The following is a 21882-nucleotide window of genomic DNA, read 5'->3' on the forward strand; positions in this document are numbered from 1 at the left end:
GTCAAAATCTTGCAGGATGACTTGGATAAATTGGAGTTCTGAGCTAAGGAGAATGGATGTCAATTTAATGTGACAAAATGTAAGAGTATGCATTTTGCAGTGAAAAGATTAGCAGCAGTATACCACATTGGTGGAACTGTACTCCAGGAGATTGATGAGGCCAGGGACTTAGGAGTTTTGGTGGATAGGGAGATGAAGTTTACGGGGGCACATTGCAAATGTATCTAAATCAACTCATCAACTCACTTAGTTGTTGAAAAATACTTTGACGAACAAAGACAAGCAAGTTATTGTACCTCTGTACCGAGCCTTAATAAGACCTCATCTTGACTACTGTGCCCAGATTTGATCACCTAGGTTTCTTCTTGATGGGGAGGAGGTGGAAAGGATCCAGAGGCAAGTGACCAAGATGATAGCAGGTCTATGGAATGAACCTTATGAGAACAGGTTGAAGATTTATGGGTTGCAGAAATTGGAAAAGGGGAGATATGATTGAGACATTCAAATTGCTGAAGGGTTTCTATAGGATCAATTCAGACGATATTTACGAGAAAAGGACTGGTGCTGGGAACACTAGGGGACACCTATGGACGCTGGGCAAGGGTGTTAGAGCTGGGTTCTTTACTTTTAGAGTGGTAAATGAGTCGAATAAGTTGCCAGAGTCTGTTGTGGGTGCTATGACAATGAGTGAGTTCAAGGCAAGGTATGATAGATACTGTGAGAATGTCGTATAGTTGTGGACATGATGTTTAGGGCCTCCCTCGATGAGTCTAAGGACTCCCTGGCGTCGCCCATAATAATAAAAATACCAAAAAATATATAAAATTAATAAAAATTTAAAAAAATCATTAGCCCATAGTATAAATGTACTGTAGGTTAGCAAAAAAAAAAAAAAAAAAAAAAAAAAAAATGTTTTTCCGCAAACAAAAAAAACAAAAAGGTGGGAGCAAAATAAAAAAAAAAAAAAAAAAAGCCAAAATTGAAAATTATGAAGACAACATAATTATCTGGTACTTATCTGATAATCTTTTTAAAAAAAGAAATCCTATACCAGGTAATGTGCCCTGTTGCATATTTAGAAGTTTTTGAAATTGATTTTTGTGTGGTAGCGAGCATCATAAAATGTCTTTCCCATAAGATCCCCTTTCCACATGCAACACCCCTGAACACAACACAACACATTCATAACTTGATTGATTTATAACAAAAATTTCTAAATGACATTGGTAAATTCATTTTTAATATCAGTATGAAGATTGGAGGATGGATCCCAATGCCTCGTGGTCTTAAAAGTCCAAAGAAAAATACATTACTTTTAGCCTGTTCTCAATGAAGAGAAGAAAGAATCCACAGTTCAGTCATCTCTTGATAATATCATACAGAAGTTTCAATAACTAAATTAAACATTTTTTTCTACTTATACTATTTATACTTTTACTTTGCATTAATAATCATATACTGAAATCTAATTTGTGTAAGCATCCTGTGAATAAAACTAACAGAAATAACCTTTCAAACATATTAATACACTATCTTAATACAAATACTGTAAATAAATCAGCAATAGGGCGTGATTAAATCCAACTTATGTAAAATTCAAGTGGTATAAAGTTTGCAGAATGTAACTGTTATGTAAGTCTGTATTTTTAGTAATTAGATATTATCATCTTCAAATCGTTATCACTGGTGTGAAATTCCTCTCCACCTCCTCCCCATCAAGAAGAAACCTAGGTGACCAAATCTGGGCACAGTAGTCAAGATCAGGTCTTATCAAGGCACGGTAGAGAGGTACAATAACTTGCTTGTCTCTGCTGGTCAAAGTATTTTTCAACAACCAAGTGAGTTGATGAGCTGATTTAGCCACTTTTGCAATGTGCCCTCTAAACTTCATCTCCCTATCCACCAACACTCCCAAGTCCCTGGCCTCATCAATCTCCTGGAGTACAGTTCCACCAATGTGGTATACTGCTGCTAATCTTTTCACTCCAAAATGCATAACCTTACATTTTGTCACATTAAATTGACATCCATTCTCTTTAGCCCAGAACTCCAATCTATCCAAGTTGTCCTGCAAGATTTTGACATCTTCTGCATTCACTATTGCCCTACCCAACTTTGCATCATCAGGGAAGAAATGAACTGTTCCTCTTAGATCCTTCCCTATATCGTTAATGAACAAATTAAACAGCAGTGGTCCAAGAACAGAACCCTGCGGCACACCACTAGTCACAGGCCATCTTTTGGACTCTACTCCTGAATAAACTACTCTCTGATATCTCTCCATCAACCACCCGCCTATCCATCTCACCAACCCTATATCCATTCCCATATGTTGCAGTTTACGGATTAGAATTCCATGTGGTATCTTGTCAAATGCCTTAGCCAGGTGCAGCAGTATCACTGTAAACCCATTACCCTTATCCAGTTCAGCCGTCACTGTGTTATAAAACTTGAGCAAGTTACTGAGGCATGATCTACCCTTCGCAAAGCCATGTTGTCCCCCGTACATTATCTCATTTTCATCAATCCATTCCTGTATTTTTTCCTTGACTACTTTCTCCAAGACCTTGACAACGACTCTTGATATGCTGATCGGTCGGTAATTTGCAACAGTAGCCTTGGATCCTCCTTTATGCAGTGGAACTATTTTTCCCTCTTTCCACACCTTCGGGACTAAACCAGACTCGAGACTCAGATTAAGCAACATGGTCAAGGGCACTGATAATTCTTTAGCCGCTTCACGTAAGACCCGTGCCAGTATACCATCCAATCCCACAGATGTATTCACATTAAAGTTCTGTAATAGACTATTCACCTTCACTTCATTCATCACAATTCCCGTATAAACTAATGGTTCCTTCATTTTTTCAATGTCACCACTGGATGATATACTCTTGCAAAGTGCTAAGTCAGTAATTCCACTAGATCGACTGATTCAGTGACCTCCTTACCATCGTCATTCCTTAAAATCATTCTGCCGTGTATTTTTTTTTTTTTTTTTTTTTTTGCTTGCAGCATATTGAAAGAACTGTTTGGGATTCTCTTTAGCCTGCATAGCTAGTTTCTTTCATAATCCCCTTTTGCTTTTTTTACCACACTTGTTACCCTTCTGGCCTGCACTTCATACCGTTTGTGTTTCTGCAGGTCACCTTTCTCTTTAAATTCCCTCCACAGTTGTTTCTTTTTTTGCAGCTGAAGCTTAATGGTGTTATTCATCCATTTAACCCCTACTTGTTTTACTATTCAGACCCTAGGTATACAATCAGCCATAACCACCTGTAAATGCTCCTGGACCACTTCCCATGCTCTATCGACATCCAGCCCTTACAGTTTTACATGCTATTTTCCTAAGCTTGTCATGTTTGGCATCATAGTAATTCCACATATACCTTGTTTTAATCAAAAATTCCACACCTTTATCCACACCTTATGATCACTCTCTCACCAATAGGTGGCAACATAGTCATATTCATTACATTCAAATTCTCAGATGCTATTACCAGGTCAAGCACTCTCACACCCCTAGTATTTTCAATTACATGCCGTCTCAGATAGTTATCCCTTAATAATTGAATAAAATCTATTTCCTTCCTCACATGTGGCCTCTCCTTCTTCCAATCAATGTTACCATAGTTGAAATCCCCCATAATAATTACCCTCCTTCCACTCATTTCATCAATTTGTTTATGCATATTTTCTCCACCATCTATTCCATCACCTGGTCTATAGCAGCACCTAACTGTATATTTTGTTCTGCCAATCTCAATCTCACACCAAATACCCTCAAATGAGTTCTTTTCACTATCCTGCAATACAACTTCAATTCTACTTGGCTGCAGTTCATCAGCTATCATCAATAACACTCCTCTCCCCATTTTATTCTCTCTGTCCCTCCTAAACACATTTTAACCTACACATTCTATCCCACTAACTATATCATCTTCCGTCAGCCATGTTTTTCTAATGCCAATAACCTGTGGCCAGGAAGAGCCAATCAAGGCCAAAAATTCTTCCTTCTTTTTCCTAATACTATTGGCATTAGTATACATGAAATGCAGAGGTTCCTTTGTTCCACCCCTATCTTGATGCGTTATTCTAACTATCCCATTCCGATTTCTTGTCCTTAGTACTGGCTCGGGTACATTATATACATTCTTACACTCAACTGTCTCACTGATGTCTGCATATTCCCCCCCCCCCCTCCTTGGTAGTTCTAGTTTACCTGGTTCTGCTCAACCATTTTCACTTCATTCAGCAACACTTTTTCCAGTCTCAGCACACCAAATCCATTCAAATGCAGGTCATCCATCTTGTATAAATCCTTTCGCCCATCAAACTCATTCCGCACGTCCACAAATTCCACACCACACGGTCTGCATACCCTGCGCACAAAGTCATTTGCGATTATGGCCATCCTTCTAAACTCCATCCTTCTCTGTCGTACCGCAGCAACAGACTCACCATCCTAACTCTGTGACTCTTTTCTTTCGCTACCTTTAACAATACTTTCAAGTCCTCTCTCATAAAAAATTTATCTCCTTTCAATTCATTTGTACCTGTCACAACTATCAATTCTTTCACCCTCTGTTTTTGCGCTCTAATACTCTCACTTACATCCTTAAATTTCGCACCCAGTAAGTACGATTTAGTTAAACTCCCATCTATCACTCCTCTTAATAACGAGCCACCATACAGCACTCTTTCCTTCATTTCAGAGACTCTCCCACTCTTATGCTTATTTTTCCTTTCAAACACTTGTTTATTTCCGTTAGTTGAGGCACTCTGGAAAAAGTTTTGCAGGTGCTCCAACTTATGCAACCTAGCGATCTCACTCCCTACAAATAATTCCTCATTTTTTTCATCATTTAAATCATTTTTTCTCTCTATATAGTTGTTTTCACTCTCTCTTTGATTACAGCTCTTATTACCATCTTGTACAACATCGCAATTCCCTATCAAGCCACTATTTTCACTCACATTATGGCTTTCTTCAACCATAACTATCTCACGACCTGACACATACTTCAATTCCTCACTTTGCTTATACTTTCTGCACATTCTCCCACCACTATCACTCTCTATCCAAACTCCAGCCTCCTTTGGGAATGCATACATCACACATTACATTGGACAAACTCCCTCACATTGCAGTTTTTGAACAAAGGCTTCGTATTTTTGGATGCCCTTATCTTACGTTGCATTAGCGCCATGTGCTATTCTATGAAACGTATCATTAAAATACTAAGTTAAATAAAACGGAATTAACACCAAAATCACACAGACACAAGAAACTACCAAAAATAAACAATATTACTTTAAGATTTAAACCAATATTCTAATTTTCACTCAAAATTTTATTTTTACATAATAGCCCAGAAACCCAGCTCTAGATACATGGAACCTTTTCATGCCTCGAGTAAGCAGGTGAAATAGTCTCACACCAGACGATGAAATTCATCTTCCACATAAAAACAATCGCAACCATCCATGTCCATGGCCGGATTTTAGCCTGCAGCCTTTTGGTTGGAGAGCAGGTATGTTAACCATTTGGCCAACCATTTATGCATGGGTTCGCTTTTTTCCACTGCTGTTCCTTTTTTTGTGCTCTACCCCAGCACGCACGCGCGCGCGCACACACACACACACACACAAATTATAAAGGTGTATAAATACAAATAATGCAGCATGTCGGTGTTCAGTATTAAGGAAGATGCACACATGCACAACACATAGGCCGTCTGCCCTTTCATGATAATTTACGTAAGTTTGGGACTGTCTCAACTTATAATTTATAATTGGATTTATATTTATAATTTTATGTTACAGTTATAATTTATAATTTATTTTAGCGATTGTGTATGTGTAATTATAATTGTGTTATAGATTGAAGCATTAATTTATGAAAAAGAACTTTTTTTATTTCGCACTAATTTTTTCCCCAATTTGTGGTGTTTGATAACAGCACAAACAGTGTGTGTGCATACGTGCAGGTACATGCACACAGTTAATTAGATTATTTGAAGGCCTGCAGTGGCTTGAAACAGTTCCATGTTTTCTTTCTGGAACAGGGTTTCCAGATTAGCAAAAAAATAAATATAATTTAAAAAAAAAGAAGAAGAAAACTTAGCCTATTCACAGTACTAATGTACTAATTTTCTAACTACCACTTCCTTGAGTGGTAGTTAGAAAACTCAATAGAAACAATTTTTAATCACCGACAGTACCTTGAAAAATATCTGATGTAGATCCCAGTCTGCCATTTAGTAATGATTCCTGATGTGAAGTACACTTTTGTCTTGAGATTCCTCACCTTGTTTTTAAGCTTCTAGGATATACCTATATTTCACTTAATTTTAGCTAGGAAATGGATCTTAACTACTTTGAGCACCTTGATAAATATATCATCTGCTCCATCATTAGGTTTGCTCATGTAGCATTCTGTTTTTCTTTTTTTTTTTTCAGATATTCTTTACTGTAAAACCATAGCCATTCCATACATAAATGAAGAATTTTGTTCATTATTCCTTTTTCTGTAGCCTCATCTGTAAATGCTTCGCTGATTATTAATAATTTATGCTTTTAAAGCATACTTACTCATCAGAACAAGTAGAGCAAATTATTGCTGTTTTTTGAGAATGCTAATGACCCTTATTCTAGGTACAGTAATAGGTCTTAGCCACAATTAATACTGCTAGCATAAAACAATATTTTCTTAAAGCCAGAACTAGTGGATAATATGACTGAAATATTCTCAAGCCATCTATAAAAGCTTTGATTGTAGTTATTTATTTTTTTCACCAAGGTCAGGCTAATAGGATCAACAACTAACAAAATTAGTAATACTTTAGTATACTGTATGTGTACTCTGGATATTATGCCTTTAATGTGAAGGTCGAAACATCAAATAATCAATTTGGTTTATTTTAAATTAAAGTTATTACTCCAATATAGTAATAGTTTGCCTAATGAACTTTTTGGACCTTCATTATTTGCTGTGATGAATTTTGATTTGAATTTTGCGAGTCTTTCTTTCTTTACAAACTTCACCTTTTTATACAGGGTTGTCCATAAGTCACAAATGGGTTTAAACATTTAATAATTTTGTTTATTTATTATTATTATTATTATTATTTGTTATAACGAAATAGAACCTGGAGTTTTTTTTTTTATTAGTTATGAGAAACCACATCATATAAATGCCTTCCATTTTCAGCTTCACAAAGAAAAGTCTTTCTACAGCATGTTCCATGACAGCTGTTAATGTTTCTGGCTGCAGAATCCTAATTTTTGCATGAATGTTCTCCTATGGGGTTATTTGAAGGAAAAGGTGTATGTGAACTAGCTTAGACAATCCGACTACTCAAGAAGAACATTCTTGCAAAAATTAGGATGCTGTTGCCAGAAACATTAACAGCTGTCATGGAACATGCCATAGAAAGGGCCTTTCTATAGCATGTTCCATGCTTTTAAAATCTAGTTATTTGACAGGCAGTAAGAGATTAAGGGCGATAGTCATATATATTTAATATTATATTAGGGTTATTCTTTCTGGGGTATAGGTATAACTCTAACAGATTAAATGCTGAGTATGTTGAGTTTTTTTACCAAAAAAAATGAATGTAATAAAAAATAACTAATGCTGGGTTTATAGGTCATAATAATTATTTAATAAACCTACTAGTTTCACCACTTAAGCTAGTGGCTTCATCTGGGTTAAGGATGAACACACAAATATACAACAAGCATTAAATATAGATCATTACATAACTAAACACAGAATGTGTAGGAACTGTTACACAAAAATACAAGTAAAACAGAAACACATGGAGTGTGGAAGCTGGCACATGGTCAGTCATTGTTCAGCAGGTGACCCTGATAGTTTGCAGAAAAATTAGTCTGATATTTAAAAGATCTAATTAGTGACTTCCATATGCCACACAAAATCCTCCCTTGGTTTCTGTTGAGAGTGAGCAGATTACTATTGTAGCCTCTTTGATGTTGCGGGTGCTGAAGTGGTCTTCTATGTACAGCATGGAGCTCTTGTCCCATTCGGTGTTGTGGTGAGTGTGGGAGAAATGGAATGCCAGATTTGAGCTCTCTTCTCTGCTGGTATTGACATCTCCAGTATGTCCCTTTTGTCTTATTTCTAAACTTCTCGATGTTTTCCCTATGTAATTAAGGCCACAAGAATATGGAATATTGTACACCCTAGGATGTTTGTGAAAAGGGTTGTGGTCCTTGGGTGAGTGTAACAGATTTTGTATACCCTCATAATGGGTTTGAAGGCCACTCTAATTTCATGAGATTTCAGGAGATTTGCAATTTTTAGTTAAAGTTTAAGGATGAACACACAAATATACAACAAGCATTAAATATAAATCATTACATAACTAAACACAGAATATATAGGAACCATTACACAAAAATACAAATAAAACAGAAACACCAGTTTTGCCAGTAAAAGGGATGGAAACTGAGGCGTTGTAAAATGTCATGGATCTGTTGTTGAGAGGAATTAGAGAATAGTATTTTTTGTGCCATTTTTTTTAGGATATTCATTTCTGATCAGTAGTTGGAGAATAGAATGTAGTTTTTCTGTTTGTGTGTCCCTCATCTCTTATAATAGAGATTGCCCTCTTTTTCAGCATGTGTACAATACCTAATTTTTGTGAAATATAGTGCAACAAGGAGAAATGTAGAAAACGACCTGTATGAGTTGGCTTACGGTACACACCAAGAGAAATGTCTCAGTTTGCTTTTTTTGTGATTAGAACATCTAGAAAAGATAATTTTCCTTCATTTTCTAGTTCTAAAGTGAATTTGATTTTATGGTGGAGGGAGTTAATAGATGCTAGAAAATCGTGTAACTCAACCACACTGGGTTTCCATATTGTGAATATGTTGTCTACATATCACCAAAGTGATGGTTTAGGATTTGTAGATAACAAGACATCTTTTTTGAAGTTTTCCATGAATAAGTCTGCACAAGCAGGAGATATAGAGCTTCCCATTGCAAGGCTGAAAGTTGTTTGTAGATTTTCCCATTCCATTGGAAAAAAATTGAGTTTTGACCGTGTTTAAATAGTTGAGAGATGTCCTGAGGGAATGGATTATCTAAGTACCATAACTTCGTTTGTCCATATAGTTAGCCTAGTGGCTAACCATATGGATAGACGAAGCATATGGCGCTTCACAACCATATGCTTCGGGAAGAAGTGTCCTAGTTTCACTTCCTTTCGACAATGTGAGGAGCTTAAGGATCTTTCTCAGCCATAGCCAAGTTAGCCTATCTTGGGTGTGACAGCAGGGTTCCCCCCCCCCTCAGTTTATCTGGGGGTTTTTATCCCGCAAGCAGGTAAACTTAATCCCTTATTAGGAGGGCTCAACCAGTCCTAAGGGGTGGTCAAGGAACTGGGGAACCCCACACAAATAAAAATAACTTTGTCTACAGGAATATTTGTGAATAGCAATACAATATCCAGACTAGCTAGAATGTCCATTGGTGAGATAGAAATTTCTCCTAGTTTTTCTACAAAGTGTTGCATATTTTTGATGTAGAGGTTAGTGTGTCTGAACATGCTCCTTTAGAGGATTTAGCAAGATGTTTAGATAACAAATAATTAGGCATGCTAATATCATCTATGATCAGTTGAAGAGGAATATTGGTCTTGTGTACTTTGGACGTACCATATAAATGTGGAGTTAAGAGATTCATGGATTTCAATCTTTTTCTAAGTTCTGTAGGCCATGTAATCATGTTACATAAAAGGTTATTGGTTTTTTCATGGTTTGTCCTAGTAGGGTCGTCATCTAATGGAGTGTAAGTAGAGGTGTCAAAAAGTAGAATTGAAATTCTGGACCTGTATTCAAGATCACAGTTGAATTGCCTTTATCAGCCTTAAGTACTATAATATCTTTATTCTTCTTTAAATTTGAAAGTGCTCTTTTTCTAAGGAGTTGATATTCTTTTAAGGAGGATGAGAAGAAGAGAGAAATCTTTAATCTAATGTTGTTTCAACAGGTTGAGGTAGAAAGTAAATGGCATTTTCTATGTTGTGAATAATATATATTTTAGGAATGTGCTCTGGCACGACAGCAAAATTCAACCTTTTCTTTAAAATGTTAGCTTCTGCTGATGTTAACTTATGATCAGAAAAGTTAAATAGTACCTTTTCATCTGGTAGGGTAGCTCTTGATTCTAAAATCTTCTTACAAAGCGTTACATTTTTTTATATGCCTGTTTTTGGAGGTTATATAAGTTTTGTTGTAAGTAACGTGTGCCATCTTCCACACTCCACATGTTTCTGTTTTACTTGTATTTTTGTGTGATGGTTTCTACACATTTGGTCTTTAGTTATGTAATGATTCATATTTAAAGCTTGTATATTTGTTTGTTCATCCTTAACCCAGATGAAGCCACTAGCTTAAGTGATGAAACTAGTAGGTTTATTAAATAATTATTGACCTATAAACCCAGTGTTATTTTTTATTACAGAGTAAATGCTGTTAGAACAGCCTGTCCAGAGGTATTAGACAACCCTACCACAGAACTTATCCAACAAAAGGCTAGTAACCTGTCCTGGGGAAATTTAATATACTTTCAAGTCTCAGCCAAAGAAAAGCTGGACAGACCATCAGGGAAAGACCATGATTCGGGACAAGGTAAATGAAATTGGAAGGAGGAACATATAATGAAAATTACAACTTGGAATGTAAGGAGCATCACACACAAAGAAGAGGAACTTGATGAAGATCTAAACTGAGGCAGTGTAAAGATATGTATAGTAACAGAAACAAAGGAAAAGCAAAAAAGGTACCAAAGAAACAAATAGCTATATACAAATCTATAGCGAGTAAAAAAAAAAAAAAAGAAAGAAAAGCAGGTATAACGCATATCTATGAAGAACAATATTGTATAACTACTGGACTGAAAGACTAATAGAAATTAGACTCAAAACATTAAGAGGTCACATAACAATAATTGGGGCATATGCACCAAAAGATTAAAGAAGAAGAAGACAATAAAACCTTTTACAAAGAACTTCAGAAAGTCATAGATAAAACCAATAAAACAGACTATTTACTACTAGCAAGAGATTTAAATGCTAGAATAGGAAACTGGAAATGCTAAACAAACATAGGAAGATTTGGTGAAAATACATGTAATCAAAATGTATACAAATGAGAGATTTTGTCATTTATAATAATATGAGAATAATGAACTCTGTATTTAAACATAAAGAGATACATAAATATACATGGTCAGCCAGAGGATATAAGTCAGTTCTCGACTAAATTATCGCAAATTTTAAATTAGCCGAATTAATTCTGGATATAAGAATATATTAAGGCTTTGAATTAAACTGGTCATTTTATGGTATTGGCATAAATTCGATTTAAACCAAAATGGCTAAAAATAAATAAAGGGAAAATAACTCTCAACTGAGTTACAAATTTTCTTCATTACAAGATCCCTCTACTAGGCAATAATATCAGAAATGCACTGATTTAATAGAAACCATCATGAATCAAATAGCATAGAAGAGGGATGGGAAAATCTGAAACAAATCCTGACAAAAGCAGCAACAGAAAGCTTAGAAATAAACAGTAAATGGAATAGAAAAAGAGGGCTACAAAACTGGGACAAAGAAATAGAAAAGATAATAAAAACAAAAGCGTTATCAGAAATGGCTCAATTCCAAGACAGTAGAATAGAGTAAAAAAAGATTCAGTACAATTGCAAAACAAGAAGCGAGGAAAAAACATAGAGATGGAACAATTTTATAACTAAGCCACAACCAAAAACATATAAAATAAAAAGATACTTGAACAAAGAAATAAAAGAAAAGGTAAAAATAAAAACAATAGATTTAGAAAAATTGGTAACTTATTTTCAAAATCTATGGACTGATGGTAATAAAGAAGTAAAAATTTATACAACAAAGAATGATGTAACAGAAAATATTGATGCCAGAACTAAAAAATACAATAAATAAAATGAAAAATAGGAAAACACCAGGAGAAGACAATATAAACATGAAACTACAAAAATGCAGGAGAAAATTTTGATGGAAGACTTGTGCAATTCTTTAACATGATCTGGATTTCTGGAAAAATTCCAAACTCTTGGAAAAAAAGCAATGGTTATCTCAATTCATAAAAAGGCCACTCTTGCATAGATCAATTTTCACTCTAAAAATATTAATTGAAAAGTGATGAGAATTTAAAAAAACACACATGGTCCTCATTGATTATGAAAAAGGCTTTGATAAAATTAATAGACAAAAGTCATTTAAATTATTAACCAGTCTAAATATAACAAATGTCCATTCAAGAAACATACACAAAATAGCAATCAAATTAGAACAAATATCAGAATGGAAAGACATATAAAGATTAGTATGGTAAGGATGTATCTTGTCATCTCTGTTTTTTAATATATATAAAATTATAACAATCTGGAAACAGCATAACCCATTTCTCATTGACTATGTTATTATTGATAGTGATGTTTTCTCCCTGGTGCAGGACACCAGAGTGTACAGAGGATTTGAAATTGGAAGTGATCACTATTTAGTCTTGAGCAGGATAAAATTGAATTTCATATTGAAAAGAATAACATGTAAGAAAGTTTTAAAGCAAATAAAAGTTGAGCAGCTCTCAGGTGTGAACTGTAGACTAAAATACACAAAGATTATTGAAGAAAAAATGAAAGAGTTGAGAACAAGAACCAAACCTTGTTGATTCAGTGGCAAGCCTTGAAGAAAACACTGATTGATTCAGCCAGAGAGGCATGTGGTGAGGTTGTTTGCAAGGATAAAAAAATCAGAACGCCATGGAACACACTAAGTTAAAGAGGTAGTGAAGGAAAAGAAGAAAGCATATCAAAAGTTCCTGGCAAAAAAGTCAGCTTTTGCTCTTAGAGAATACAGAGACAAATGTAAGAAAGTGAAACACTGTGTAAAACTAGCTAGACAAAAGTCATGGGAGGACTTTGGCAAGAACATAGAAAATAAATATCAAGAAGGTGGTAAGGTATTCTGGAGGTTGTTGAAGAAGCTTAGAAATGGAGGAAAGAGCGCTGTAAAAGGAGTTAGAGATGATAAAGGTGACATGAAAACAAGAAAAAAAGATATCCTTGAAGTATGGAGTAATTACTTCAAAAAATTGCTAAATGAAACAAGCAGCAGTGAGAGCACAGTGCTAAAAAACACTCTGCAGGCATGCAGTCAGGAATACATATCCATACTTGAAGTAGAAAAAGCCATCAAAGGCTTGAAATGTGGAAAGGCAGCAGGAGTAGATGATATTCGACCAAAAATGCTGAAGTATGGTGATATAAAAGTCTTACATTGGCTGCACTGCATAATTCAGAAAGCCTGGACAGAGGGACGAATTCCCGATGATTGGAGTAGAGCTCTAATAGTGCCCATATATGAAAAGGGAAATAAAACTGAATGTGATAATTGCAGAAGTATTTCCCTACTGAGTGTTCCTGGCAAGATCTATGCAAGTATACTTGAGAAACGGTTAAGAAGAATTGTGGAGGAAAAGCTTGGTGAAGAACAAGCTGGATTCAGGTCAAATAGAGGCTATAAAGATGAGATCTTCACTTTACGACAAATACTTGAGAAAGCTTGGGAATATAACAAAGTCTGTATTTAAGCTTTGTTGATCTGGAAAAGGCTTATGACGAGGTGCCAAGAGAGAAGCTGTTCAATATGTTACAGTTATATGGTGTCAATGGGGCATTATATCAAGCAATACTTAGTCTTTATTTGAGTTGCAAGTCAGCAGTTAGAATTGAAGGAAGTATACGAAGATGGTTTAATGTTAAATCTGGTGTGAGACAAGGATGTACATTATCCCCTCTGTTATTCATTATCTATATGGATCACATTATGAAGGGAAGTGGTATTAAAAATGATATCAGAATTGGAGTTGTTAATGTCAACTCTTTGCTTTATGCAGACGATGTTATACTTCTAAATAAATCTGCTGCAAGTTTGCAAGATTCCCTGACTAAATTGAATAACTGTTGTAATAGATATGGAATGAAAGTCAGCATTAAAAAGACAACACAAATAGGTAGAGCTGTTGAAAATGTCAACTTTGTTGTGAATGGGGAACTTGTGGAACAAGTAAAACATTTCAGCTATTTAGGCACGATTTTTACTGCAGATGGTAAATTAAATATAGAAATAGACAATAGAATCAACAAAGCTGGTATGGTAGAAAGTCAATTGAATAAATTCACATGGAATAAGAAAGAAATTAGTCAAAACAGTAAATTAGCTGTATACAAGACAGTGTTCAAACCAGTTTTAACTTATGGATCTGAGAGCTGGGTCAGAAGTAAAACACTTCACCAAAGACTAGAGACCGCAGATATGAGAGTCCTGAGAAAGATTAGAGGCATGAACAGATGCCATCAATGGCAATATCATATTGAAAATGAGGATATTAGGAAAGAACTTGACATTTTTGGCATCTAGGAATGCTTTAGCAGAGCTAATCTCAGGTGGTATGGTCACCTAAACAGAATGGGCAAGGAAAGATTAGCAAAACAAGTGTTCTCTGCCAGGTTGGCAGGAAAACGACCCAGAGGAAGACCAAGATATAGTTGGATTGATACGGTACAATGTGCCTTAGACGATAGAAATATAAGATCTGATAATTATAATATTGTAGTCTTGACAAGTAACAGACTGATTTGGAGGAAAATTGTAGATAGGAAGTTAGTAATGATGTAAATTTTTCATGTAGTGCTATCATATCCTGTACACCTCTTGATGGTACATGTCAGGAATTTGATGATGATGATGATGAAGATTCTGTTAGCTGCATCAGAAGTTGATCTGCAGAGATCAGTGAAATGATTAAATGAAATATCAGAACTAAATAATATGGGAATATCAAAAATAAAAACAAAAATAATGGCTTTCAAGGTAGAAAACCTGATAAGAAGCAAAATAGTGCTTGACAATAAAATATTAAAAGAAGTAAATACTTTCATATACCTGGTATTTGACTTATCATATGAAGATGAAAAAGTTATAGAAATTAAGATATGAAATTTTGTTAAAGTAAACAGCATGCAACATTATAAGAAAACTAAACTTTTAATTATAAGTAAAGCAAATCCAATGAAAATAAACCTGGAAATAAATAATAATCTAATACAACAGGTATCCTCCTTTGAATATCTTGGAAGTCTTATCGTGGAAGATGGAAGAAACCAATCAGATATTAAAGCATGAATAATCTTGGCCAAAAAGGCATTCTGCAATAGAAGAAACATTTTCACCAGTAAAGGACTTAGCATCCAGCTCCAAAAAAGGTTAATGAAAACATACACATGGAGCATTGCATTATATGGTTGTGAGGCCTGGACGCTAACAAAACAAGACATCAAAAAGTTGGAGGCATTTTATCTTTGGTGCTGGAGAAAGAGATGATGAAAATTAGTTGGACAGAAAGAATAAATAATGAAGAAATTCTAAATATCGTTCATGAAGAGCAGTCACTAATGAACTACATCAATAAGAGAAGAAAAAGCCTAATTGGACACCATCTGAGGCATGGGGGAATGGTTACAGAAATAATGGAGGAGACTGTAGAAGGAAAGAGGCCATGGGGCAGACCAAGAATTTCATATATAAATAACATAATGATGCTAACTGCCGCTAAGAGTTATGAAGAGATAAAAAGGATGTCACAAGATAGGATGTTATGATGTGCTGCTATAACTAACCAATCTTTGGATTGATGCACTAGAGAAGAAGAAGAAACAACATAATAAGTATATAATTGATCCATCCTTGGTACAAAAACCCACCAGAATCAGACTATAACATTCTGTCTAAACCAGCTTTATCATGTAGAAGTGGAAACATGGACCATGAAAAAAGAATGAAAAACAGATTCTAATAGCAGAAATGAAATTTCTCAGAAAAAAACAGCTGGATATACTTAGTGGGACCATAAAATAAAAGAAATTTTACAATCCTTGAATATAAAAGCCAATTTGCCACTATATATATTGAAAGATGTTGAAAGTTTATTTTTCACTTGGTTACACTATAATAAATTTAGTTTAATCCCTTATTCAAGCGTGAGCAAGCAAAATTTGCACCTGAAAGTATCTTCAGGACTGGGGTAAGGTGGTACGACACTGGGCAACTCGTTGCAAAGGTGGAGATAGGAGTGTTGTGAACTTGCTCCAGAAAAACAGATTCTAATAGCAGAAATGAAATTTCTCAGAAAAAAACAGCTGGATATACTCAGTGGGACCATAAAACAAAAGAAATTTTACAATCCTTGAATATAAAAGCCAATTTGCCACTATATATATTGAAAGATGTTGAAAGTTTATTTTTCACTTGGTTACACTATAATAAATTTAGTTTAATCCCTTATTCAAGCGTGAGCAAGCAAAATTTGCACCTGAAAGTATCTTCAGGACTGGGGTAAGGTGGTACGACACTGGGCAACTCGTTGCAAAGGTGGAGATAGGAGTGTTGTGAGCTTGCTCCACCTTTGCAACGAGTTGCCTGGTGTTGTACCACCTTACCCCAGTCCTGAAGATACTTTCGGGCGAAAACTTTGTTTGCTCACACTTGGATAAAGGATTAAACTAAATTTATTATAGTCTAACCAAGTGAAAAATAAACTTTCAACATCTTTCTCTAAATCCAGAGTAATTTAATAAAAAAGGTGGCATACCGTTTGGCAACTCCTATAGGTAGAGATGACCTTGCTAATGCTTCTGCCTGGTATCTCCACTCGAGCCTGGCTCCCACTGAAGAGACCTCAATAAAGGTAAGGTGACCAATCGTCCTCCTTTAGGGAGGACAGTCCTTCTTTTGTAGGTTCTGTCCTTTCTCGAAAAGTGTCCTCCTTTTCGATATTTTAGAACTAATCTGTTAATCTCTGTATTCAGAGATGCCGTGCCGAACTGTTACGCGTCGTGTGATGGTACAGTTCGGAAAGATGCGATTATGAAACGCATGCGCAGGGCATAGGAGAACTTCACATGTCTCGCACCATTGTGCACTTTACTTTGTTTACTTTATCTCTATATTATACTTTTGTGTGGCTACTTTAAAACAATTTTGTGAAGACGCAAATGTTGAATACAAAAAACTTTTAGGATATTCAAAAGTTAGATTGCTCACTCTAACACCTGCTATAGAACGTGTTTTACAATTATTTGAGCCTCTCCGTTCATATTTTTTAAGTTTAGACAAATGTCCAAAAATTCTGGAATCTTTTTTCAATTATGAATTATCAGAGATATTAATGTATTTTGTACATAATCAGGCATCTATTTTCCACAAAACGATTCAAAAGATTGAAGGTGAACATATTTCAGCTACAGAAGTTAGTCTTATTTTGAACAATTTTGTCCTTCAATATAAATCACGATTTGAAGAAAAATTTATTCCTTTAATAATAAAAAGAAAATTGTCAAACTTAGAGGAATCAAATCCGGGCATAACGGAAAGGTTTACCAAAGAAGTGCAGAATTTTTACCAAACATGTTTCCAGTATGTCGAAGAATGGTCTGAAACAAATATCACAGGAAATAACAGTTTTCAATGGTGTTTTTTGACTTCATCGCAAGTAAATTGGGCAGATATTGAAAATTGTGTTGAGTTTTTATCGAAAGAAATGCCTGATATTAAAATCTATGACAATTGTCTGTTTGAAGAAATTAGAAGACTGAATGTATATTTAAATTCTGATAAATTAGAACAATGGGAAAATCAACATGTTGAAATTGATAAAAGATGGGTGGAAATATTTAACCATTTCAAAAATGAACACATTCCATATGAAAATTTAGTTATTCTTGTTGAATTTACGTTGTGCTGTCCTGGAACTAATGCAGCAGTTGAAAGAGTTTTTTCAATTGGTAATGATTTTTGGACAAGTGAGAAATCAAGATTGAATGTTGATACTCTAGCTGCAGCACTTACTGTAAAATTCAATATGAAGGATATTTCTTGCTCCGAAATTTCCAATATATTGTTAGAAAATGATATGTTGACAAAAAATATTCATTCAATGGAAAAATACTCGTTTAATTAAATAATTAAAAGGGATGTAAGCATAATTAGTGTATTTTTGTTTAAATTAATAAAATGTTTCATTTATTTACATTGTACTTTTTTCTTAAATTTTTTCGTCCTCCTTTTCATTGTAAAAAAATTGGTCACGTTAATAAAGGTCAAAACTAGTCTGGATTGTGGCCCTCCCCTTAATGCATACATTATACATATCTGCAAGGAGATGTGTTTTTCATTGTGGGAGATACTGAGATAGGAGTGATGTTAGCTTGGTCCACCTTTGCTACGAGTTGTCTGGTGTTGTACCACCTTACCCCAGTCTTGAAGATACTTTCAGGTGCAAACTTTGTTTGCTCATACTTGGATAAAGGATTAAACTAAATTTATTATTGCTACTATATATATATAAACAAACAAAAATGGTTAGGACATCTAAATTGAATGGATAATAGCAGTCTTCCCAAAATACTATATGGATATAAAATAAATGGAAAAAAAAAATTGGAAGACCAAGAAAGCGATGGCATGAGACCAGAGCAGGCCTCGTGGCCTAATATCCATGATAGAAAAAGGATTATTCTAAATGCCTCACCTTAGTCCTTGCTGTTTCTCCTTTGATGTTTTCTGTTTGTTCATTTTTTTTCCCAACATATTCAGTTTTTTTCCCTGATAGCCTTAAAGGCCTTTAAATTTTTTTTAGGATACTTCCCACCTAAAAAAAGGTTTGAAATACCACACTACTATCATGGAGAAACTGAGAATTACAGAATCTAATGATCTTGCTCTAGAGACCAAACATCTTTTTGAGATACTTCAGTAATTGGACTGTAAACTGTTAGCTACAGAAGCCACAGTGAAATTGAATCCACAACCTAAAAAGCAGAGTGCTATCCATTTGACAGTCCTTAAATTTTATGAAGATGACATTTTCATAAGCAATTTAGATGATCTAGTAACATGGTATAGACACTTTCTTAAACTGAATGCAGAAAAATATTCTTGCATGTTGAAAATAATCATCTCGTCTTAGTATGCAGTTTCTGATAAATACTTAAAGCATTTGTATACTGTTAAGAACAGGTGCTTCGATTCATCACGTCCATTCATCCAGTGTCATATTGATGTGGTATACTTTAATACATTCGCGTCTCTTGACTTTATCTTTTGGAATACAGTAGGCGTGCAATGTAGCAAACACCACTATAAGGAAATTATGTGCTATAATGAACTACAGGAAAGTCTTAAGTCCCACAGAACCAATGCTGTTTTTACCATACTATTGCAAACTCTCTGAGGGAGTTTTAAAAGCAAAAACTCCCTCACTCTAGCAGACTGAATTTCCTAGCAAATGATGTTGATATCAGGTGACAAAAGAAAATTTTGGGAAATGTAACTAAGGAAAATCAGAAAATGTGACAGTAGAAACTCATTGGAATAAAACAAATTAAGTAGCAGGAAATTTTACTGATGACAGAACACAAAAATTGCAGGAACTTTGCATAGTAAACACATGAAATGATAACACGAAAAAAGTCCAAATTATTATTATTATTATTATTTGACACCTCCAGGGAGCCCAAAGACTCATCGAGGGAGAGTGTGCCAACAGCATCGAACGATTGTACCTCTTCCGACTACTAACCGTGCTCAAACTTACTTAACTGAGCCATTAGTAGCAGAGGCTCTACCAATCGACCAAAATGCTAACAATAATAGGAAACAAGAACTAGAAGTGCATGAAATTATAAAAATCTAGGATAAATGTTTGAATTTCAAAAGGATTACCTTAAATTAATATCACATTCCTGAAATCTTCATAACAAACTACTGAAATATGTGCAGACTCTAAAAATTTAGGTTTTTACAATTCAAATCAGAAATTTAGACTTTTTTACTTTAGCTTCTCAAACACAAAATGATTTGCTACCCAAACAGATTTCCATTTTTAACTTCGAGTGAAAGAAATACTGTATGTTGTACAAATGATTTTCAAGTTGCAGTTCGAAGAAAACAGTATCAGTTTATGTCAGCTGTGCATTATTAGGTCTCTGACTGATGCAGACTAATGTCCATCACATTTGTTCCCTTCCTCTTTGTAATTGGAAGTGACCAACTTGACTGACAGTTGAAATTTTCAGATACTTGTGATTTTAATCGTACAGTCTGCATATATTTAGTTTATCATGAAGATTTTAGGTAACATTCTGGATTTTGCTTTTCATTGCTTTGATACTCTTCTAGTTCTTTATTTTTGCTCCCATTATTATGCTTTTCATGTTGTCATTTTGTGTTTTTATGGATAGTTCCTGCATCCTGTGTGTTCTATATGATTCCTGCCATTTCTTTTGTTCTGTTTCCTGTGATTTTCTTTGTGCTCTTTCTCGCCATTTTTTTCCTCCTGCAATTTCATTTGTTCTGTTTTTGGTAATTTATTTCTTGTGAATTCTTTTGTTCTAGTGATTTACTCTGTTATAATTTTGCAATCTTATGATTTCTTTTGTTTTATTTCTGGTGATTTCCTTTGTTCTATATTCCTGCTATTTTCTTTTTGTTTGTTTGTTTGTTTGTGTGTGTGCATGCACCACACACACACACACACACATGCACACTATAGTGAATTTTCCTCCAAAATTCACTATAGCAAGCCTTTAAAGAGCTGTCTCTGGTCCCTAGAAGTTCATTATATCAATTGTCTGCTGTACTATATCTTTCCATTATTTTACTGCTATTATATGCATCTATTGTTTCCTTGTTTGTAACTACCTTGAATTTGCTACATCAGTTTGGCTTCTTCATTTTAAAAACCTATTCTGATAAGGTCAAAGGGATTCAGAATGTCACTTAGCTTGATTGATTTTAAATTATATATTTTATCTCTGATACATATTACAGATTTTGATAATTCATCTTCAGCCTTTAATCCTTAAGCATAAACATTCTAATTTATTATTATAAAATTATCAGTAACCATATTAATTGTTCTGAGCTCCTTGACCCTGCTCCAATTAACATTGCTCCTAATTGAATTTCCCTTTTATAGTTCACTGCTCTTTCACCAAACTATTGCTTGGTTTTTGTCTATTTCAGAGGGAAAAAAGATTTTAAGATCTAGAAATGAATTCTCTAAAGATTTTCACATTCTCATTATTCTCTCTCTCTCTCTCGCACAGAATTATTGCCTAACATACTCTGTGCTATCATCTGACTGTTATGTTTCACTGTTCTGCATTTTATCATTATCATAATCTCTCATGGACCTGTGCTTGTTATAATTCTATTTTATGTTGCATTTTTTCAATGCTATCATTTTCTATGTGTCTTCATTGTCAGTGTAACTAATCTTGATTCCTTTTTTGTTGTATAACAATATTTTAATAATTTTCTGTGCCCTTTCGTAGCCATTACCTGTATGTATAGTTGACTCTCAGTATAGAGACCTCATAGGGACTGTAGGAAACAGTTTGTTATAGTGAATTTTCTTTAACACAGTGTTGTGCTTATAGGGCTTCAGTCAGGACTTTTAGTTGATCTTAGTGAGTGAGTTTGTTATAACAGTGTTTGAGTTCATAGTCAGCTGTAATATACATGTTGGCAAAATAAATAAAATTAAAAAAAATATCAGTCACAAGTGTTTATTTTATTATCTTGTTATTCCATGGTTATAAATTATAATGAGTTATATTCTAATGAACATTATGTCATTAGAAAAAATGTGCATGATTTTAACTATAATTAGCATACTTGGTTTTTTGGTATGCAAATAATTATTGCTTTGCATCATGCTTGTTATTATTTGATATACACATGCATA

The 21882-nt window shown here is 34.5% G+C and overlaps 1 protein-coding gene across 1 annotated transcript in view; it reads left to right on the forward strand.

The window, feature by feature from the left end:
• botv (exostosin like glycosyltransferase 3) overlaps positions 1-21882 on the forward strand; it is a 207383-nt gene that overhangs the window by 101601 nt on the left and 83900 nt on the right. The gene's annotated exons all lie outside the window — the stretch shown is intronic.

This window comes from Typopeltis vanoorti, chromosome 4 (assembly GCF_054136105.1).
Source record: "Typopeltis vanoorti isolate ZY-2024b chromosome 4, IOZ_Tvanoo_1.0, whole genome shotgun sequence".
Lineage (NCBI taxonomy): Eukaryota > Metazoa > Arthropoda > Arachnida > Uropygi > Thelyphonidae > Typopeltis > Typopeltis vanoorti.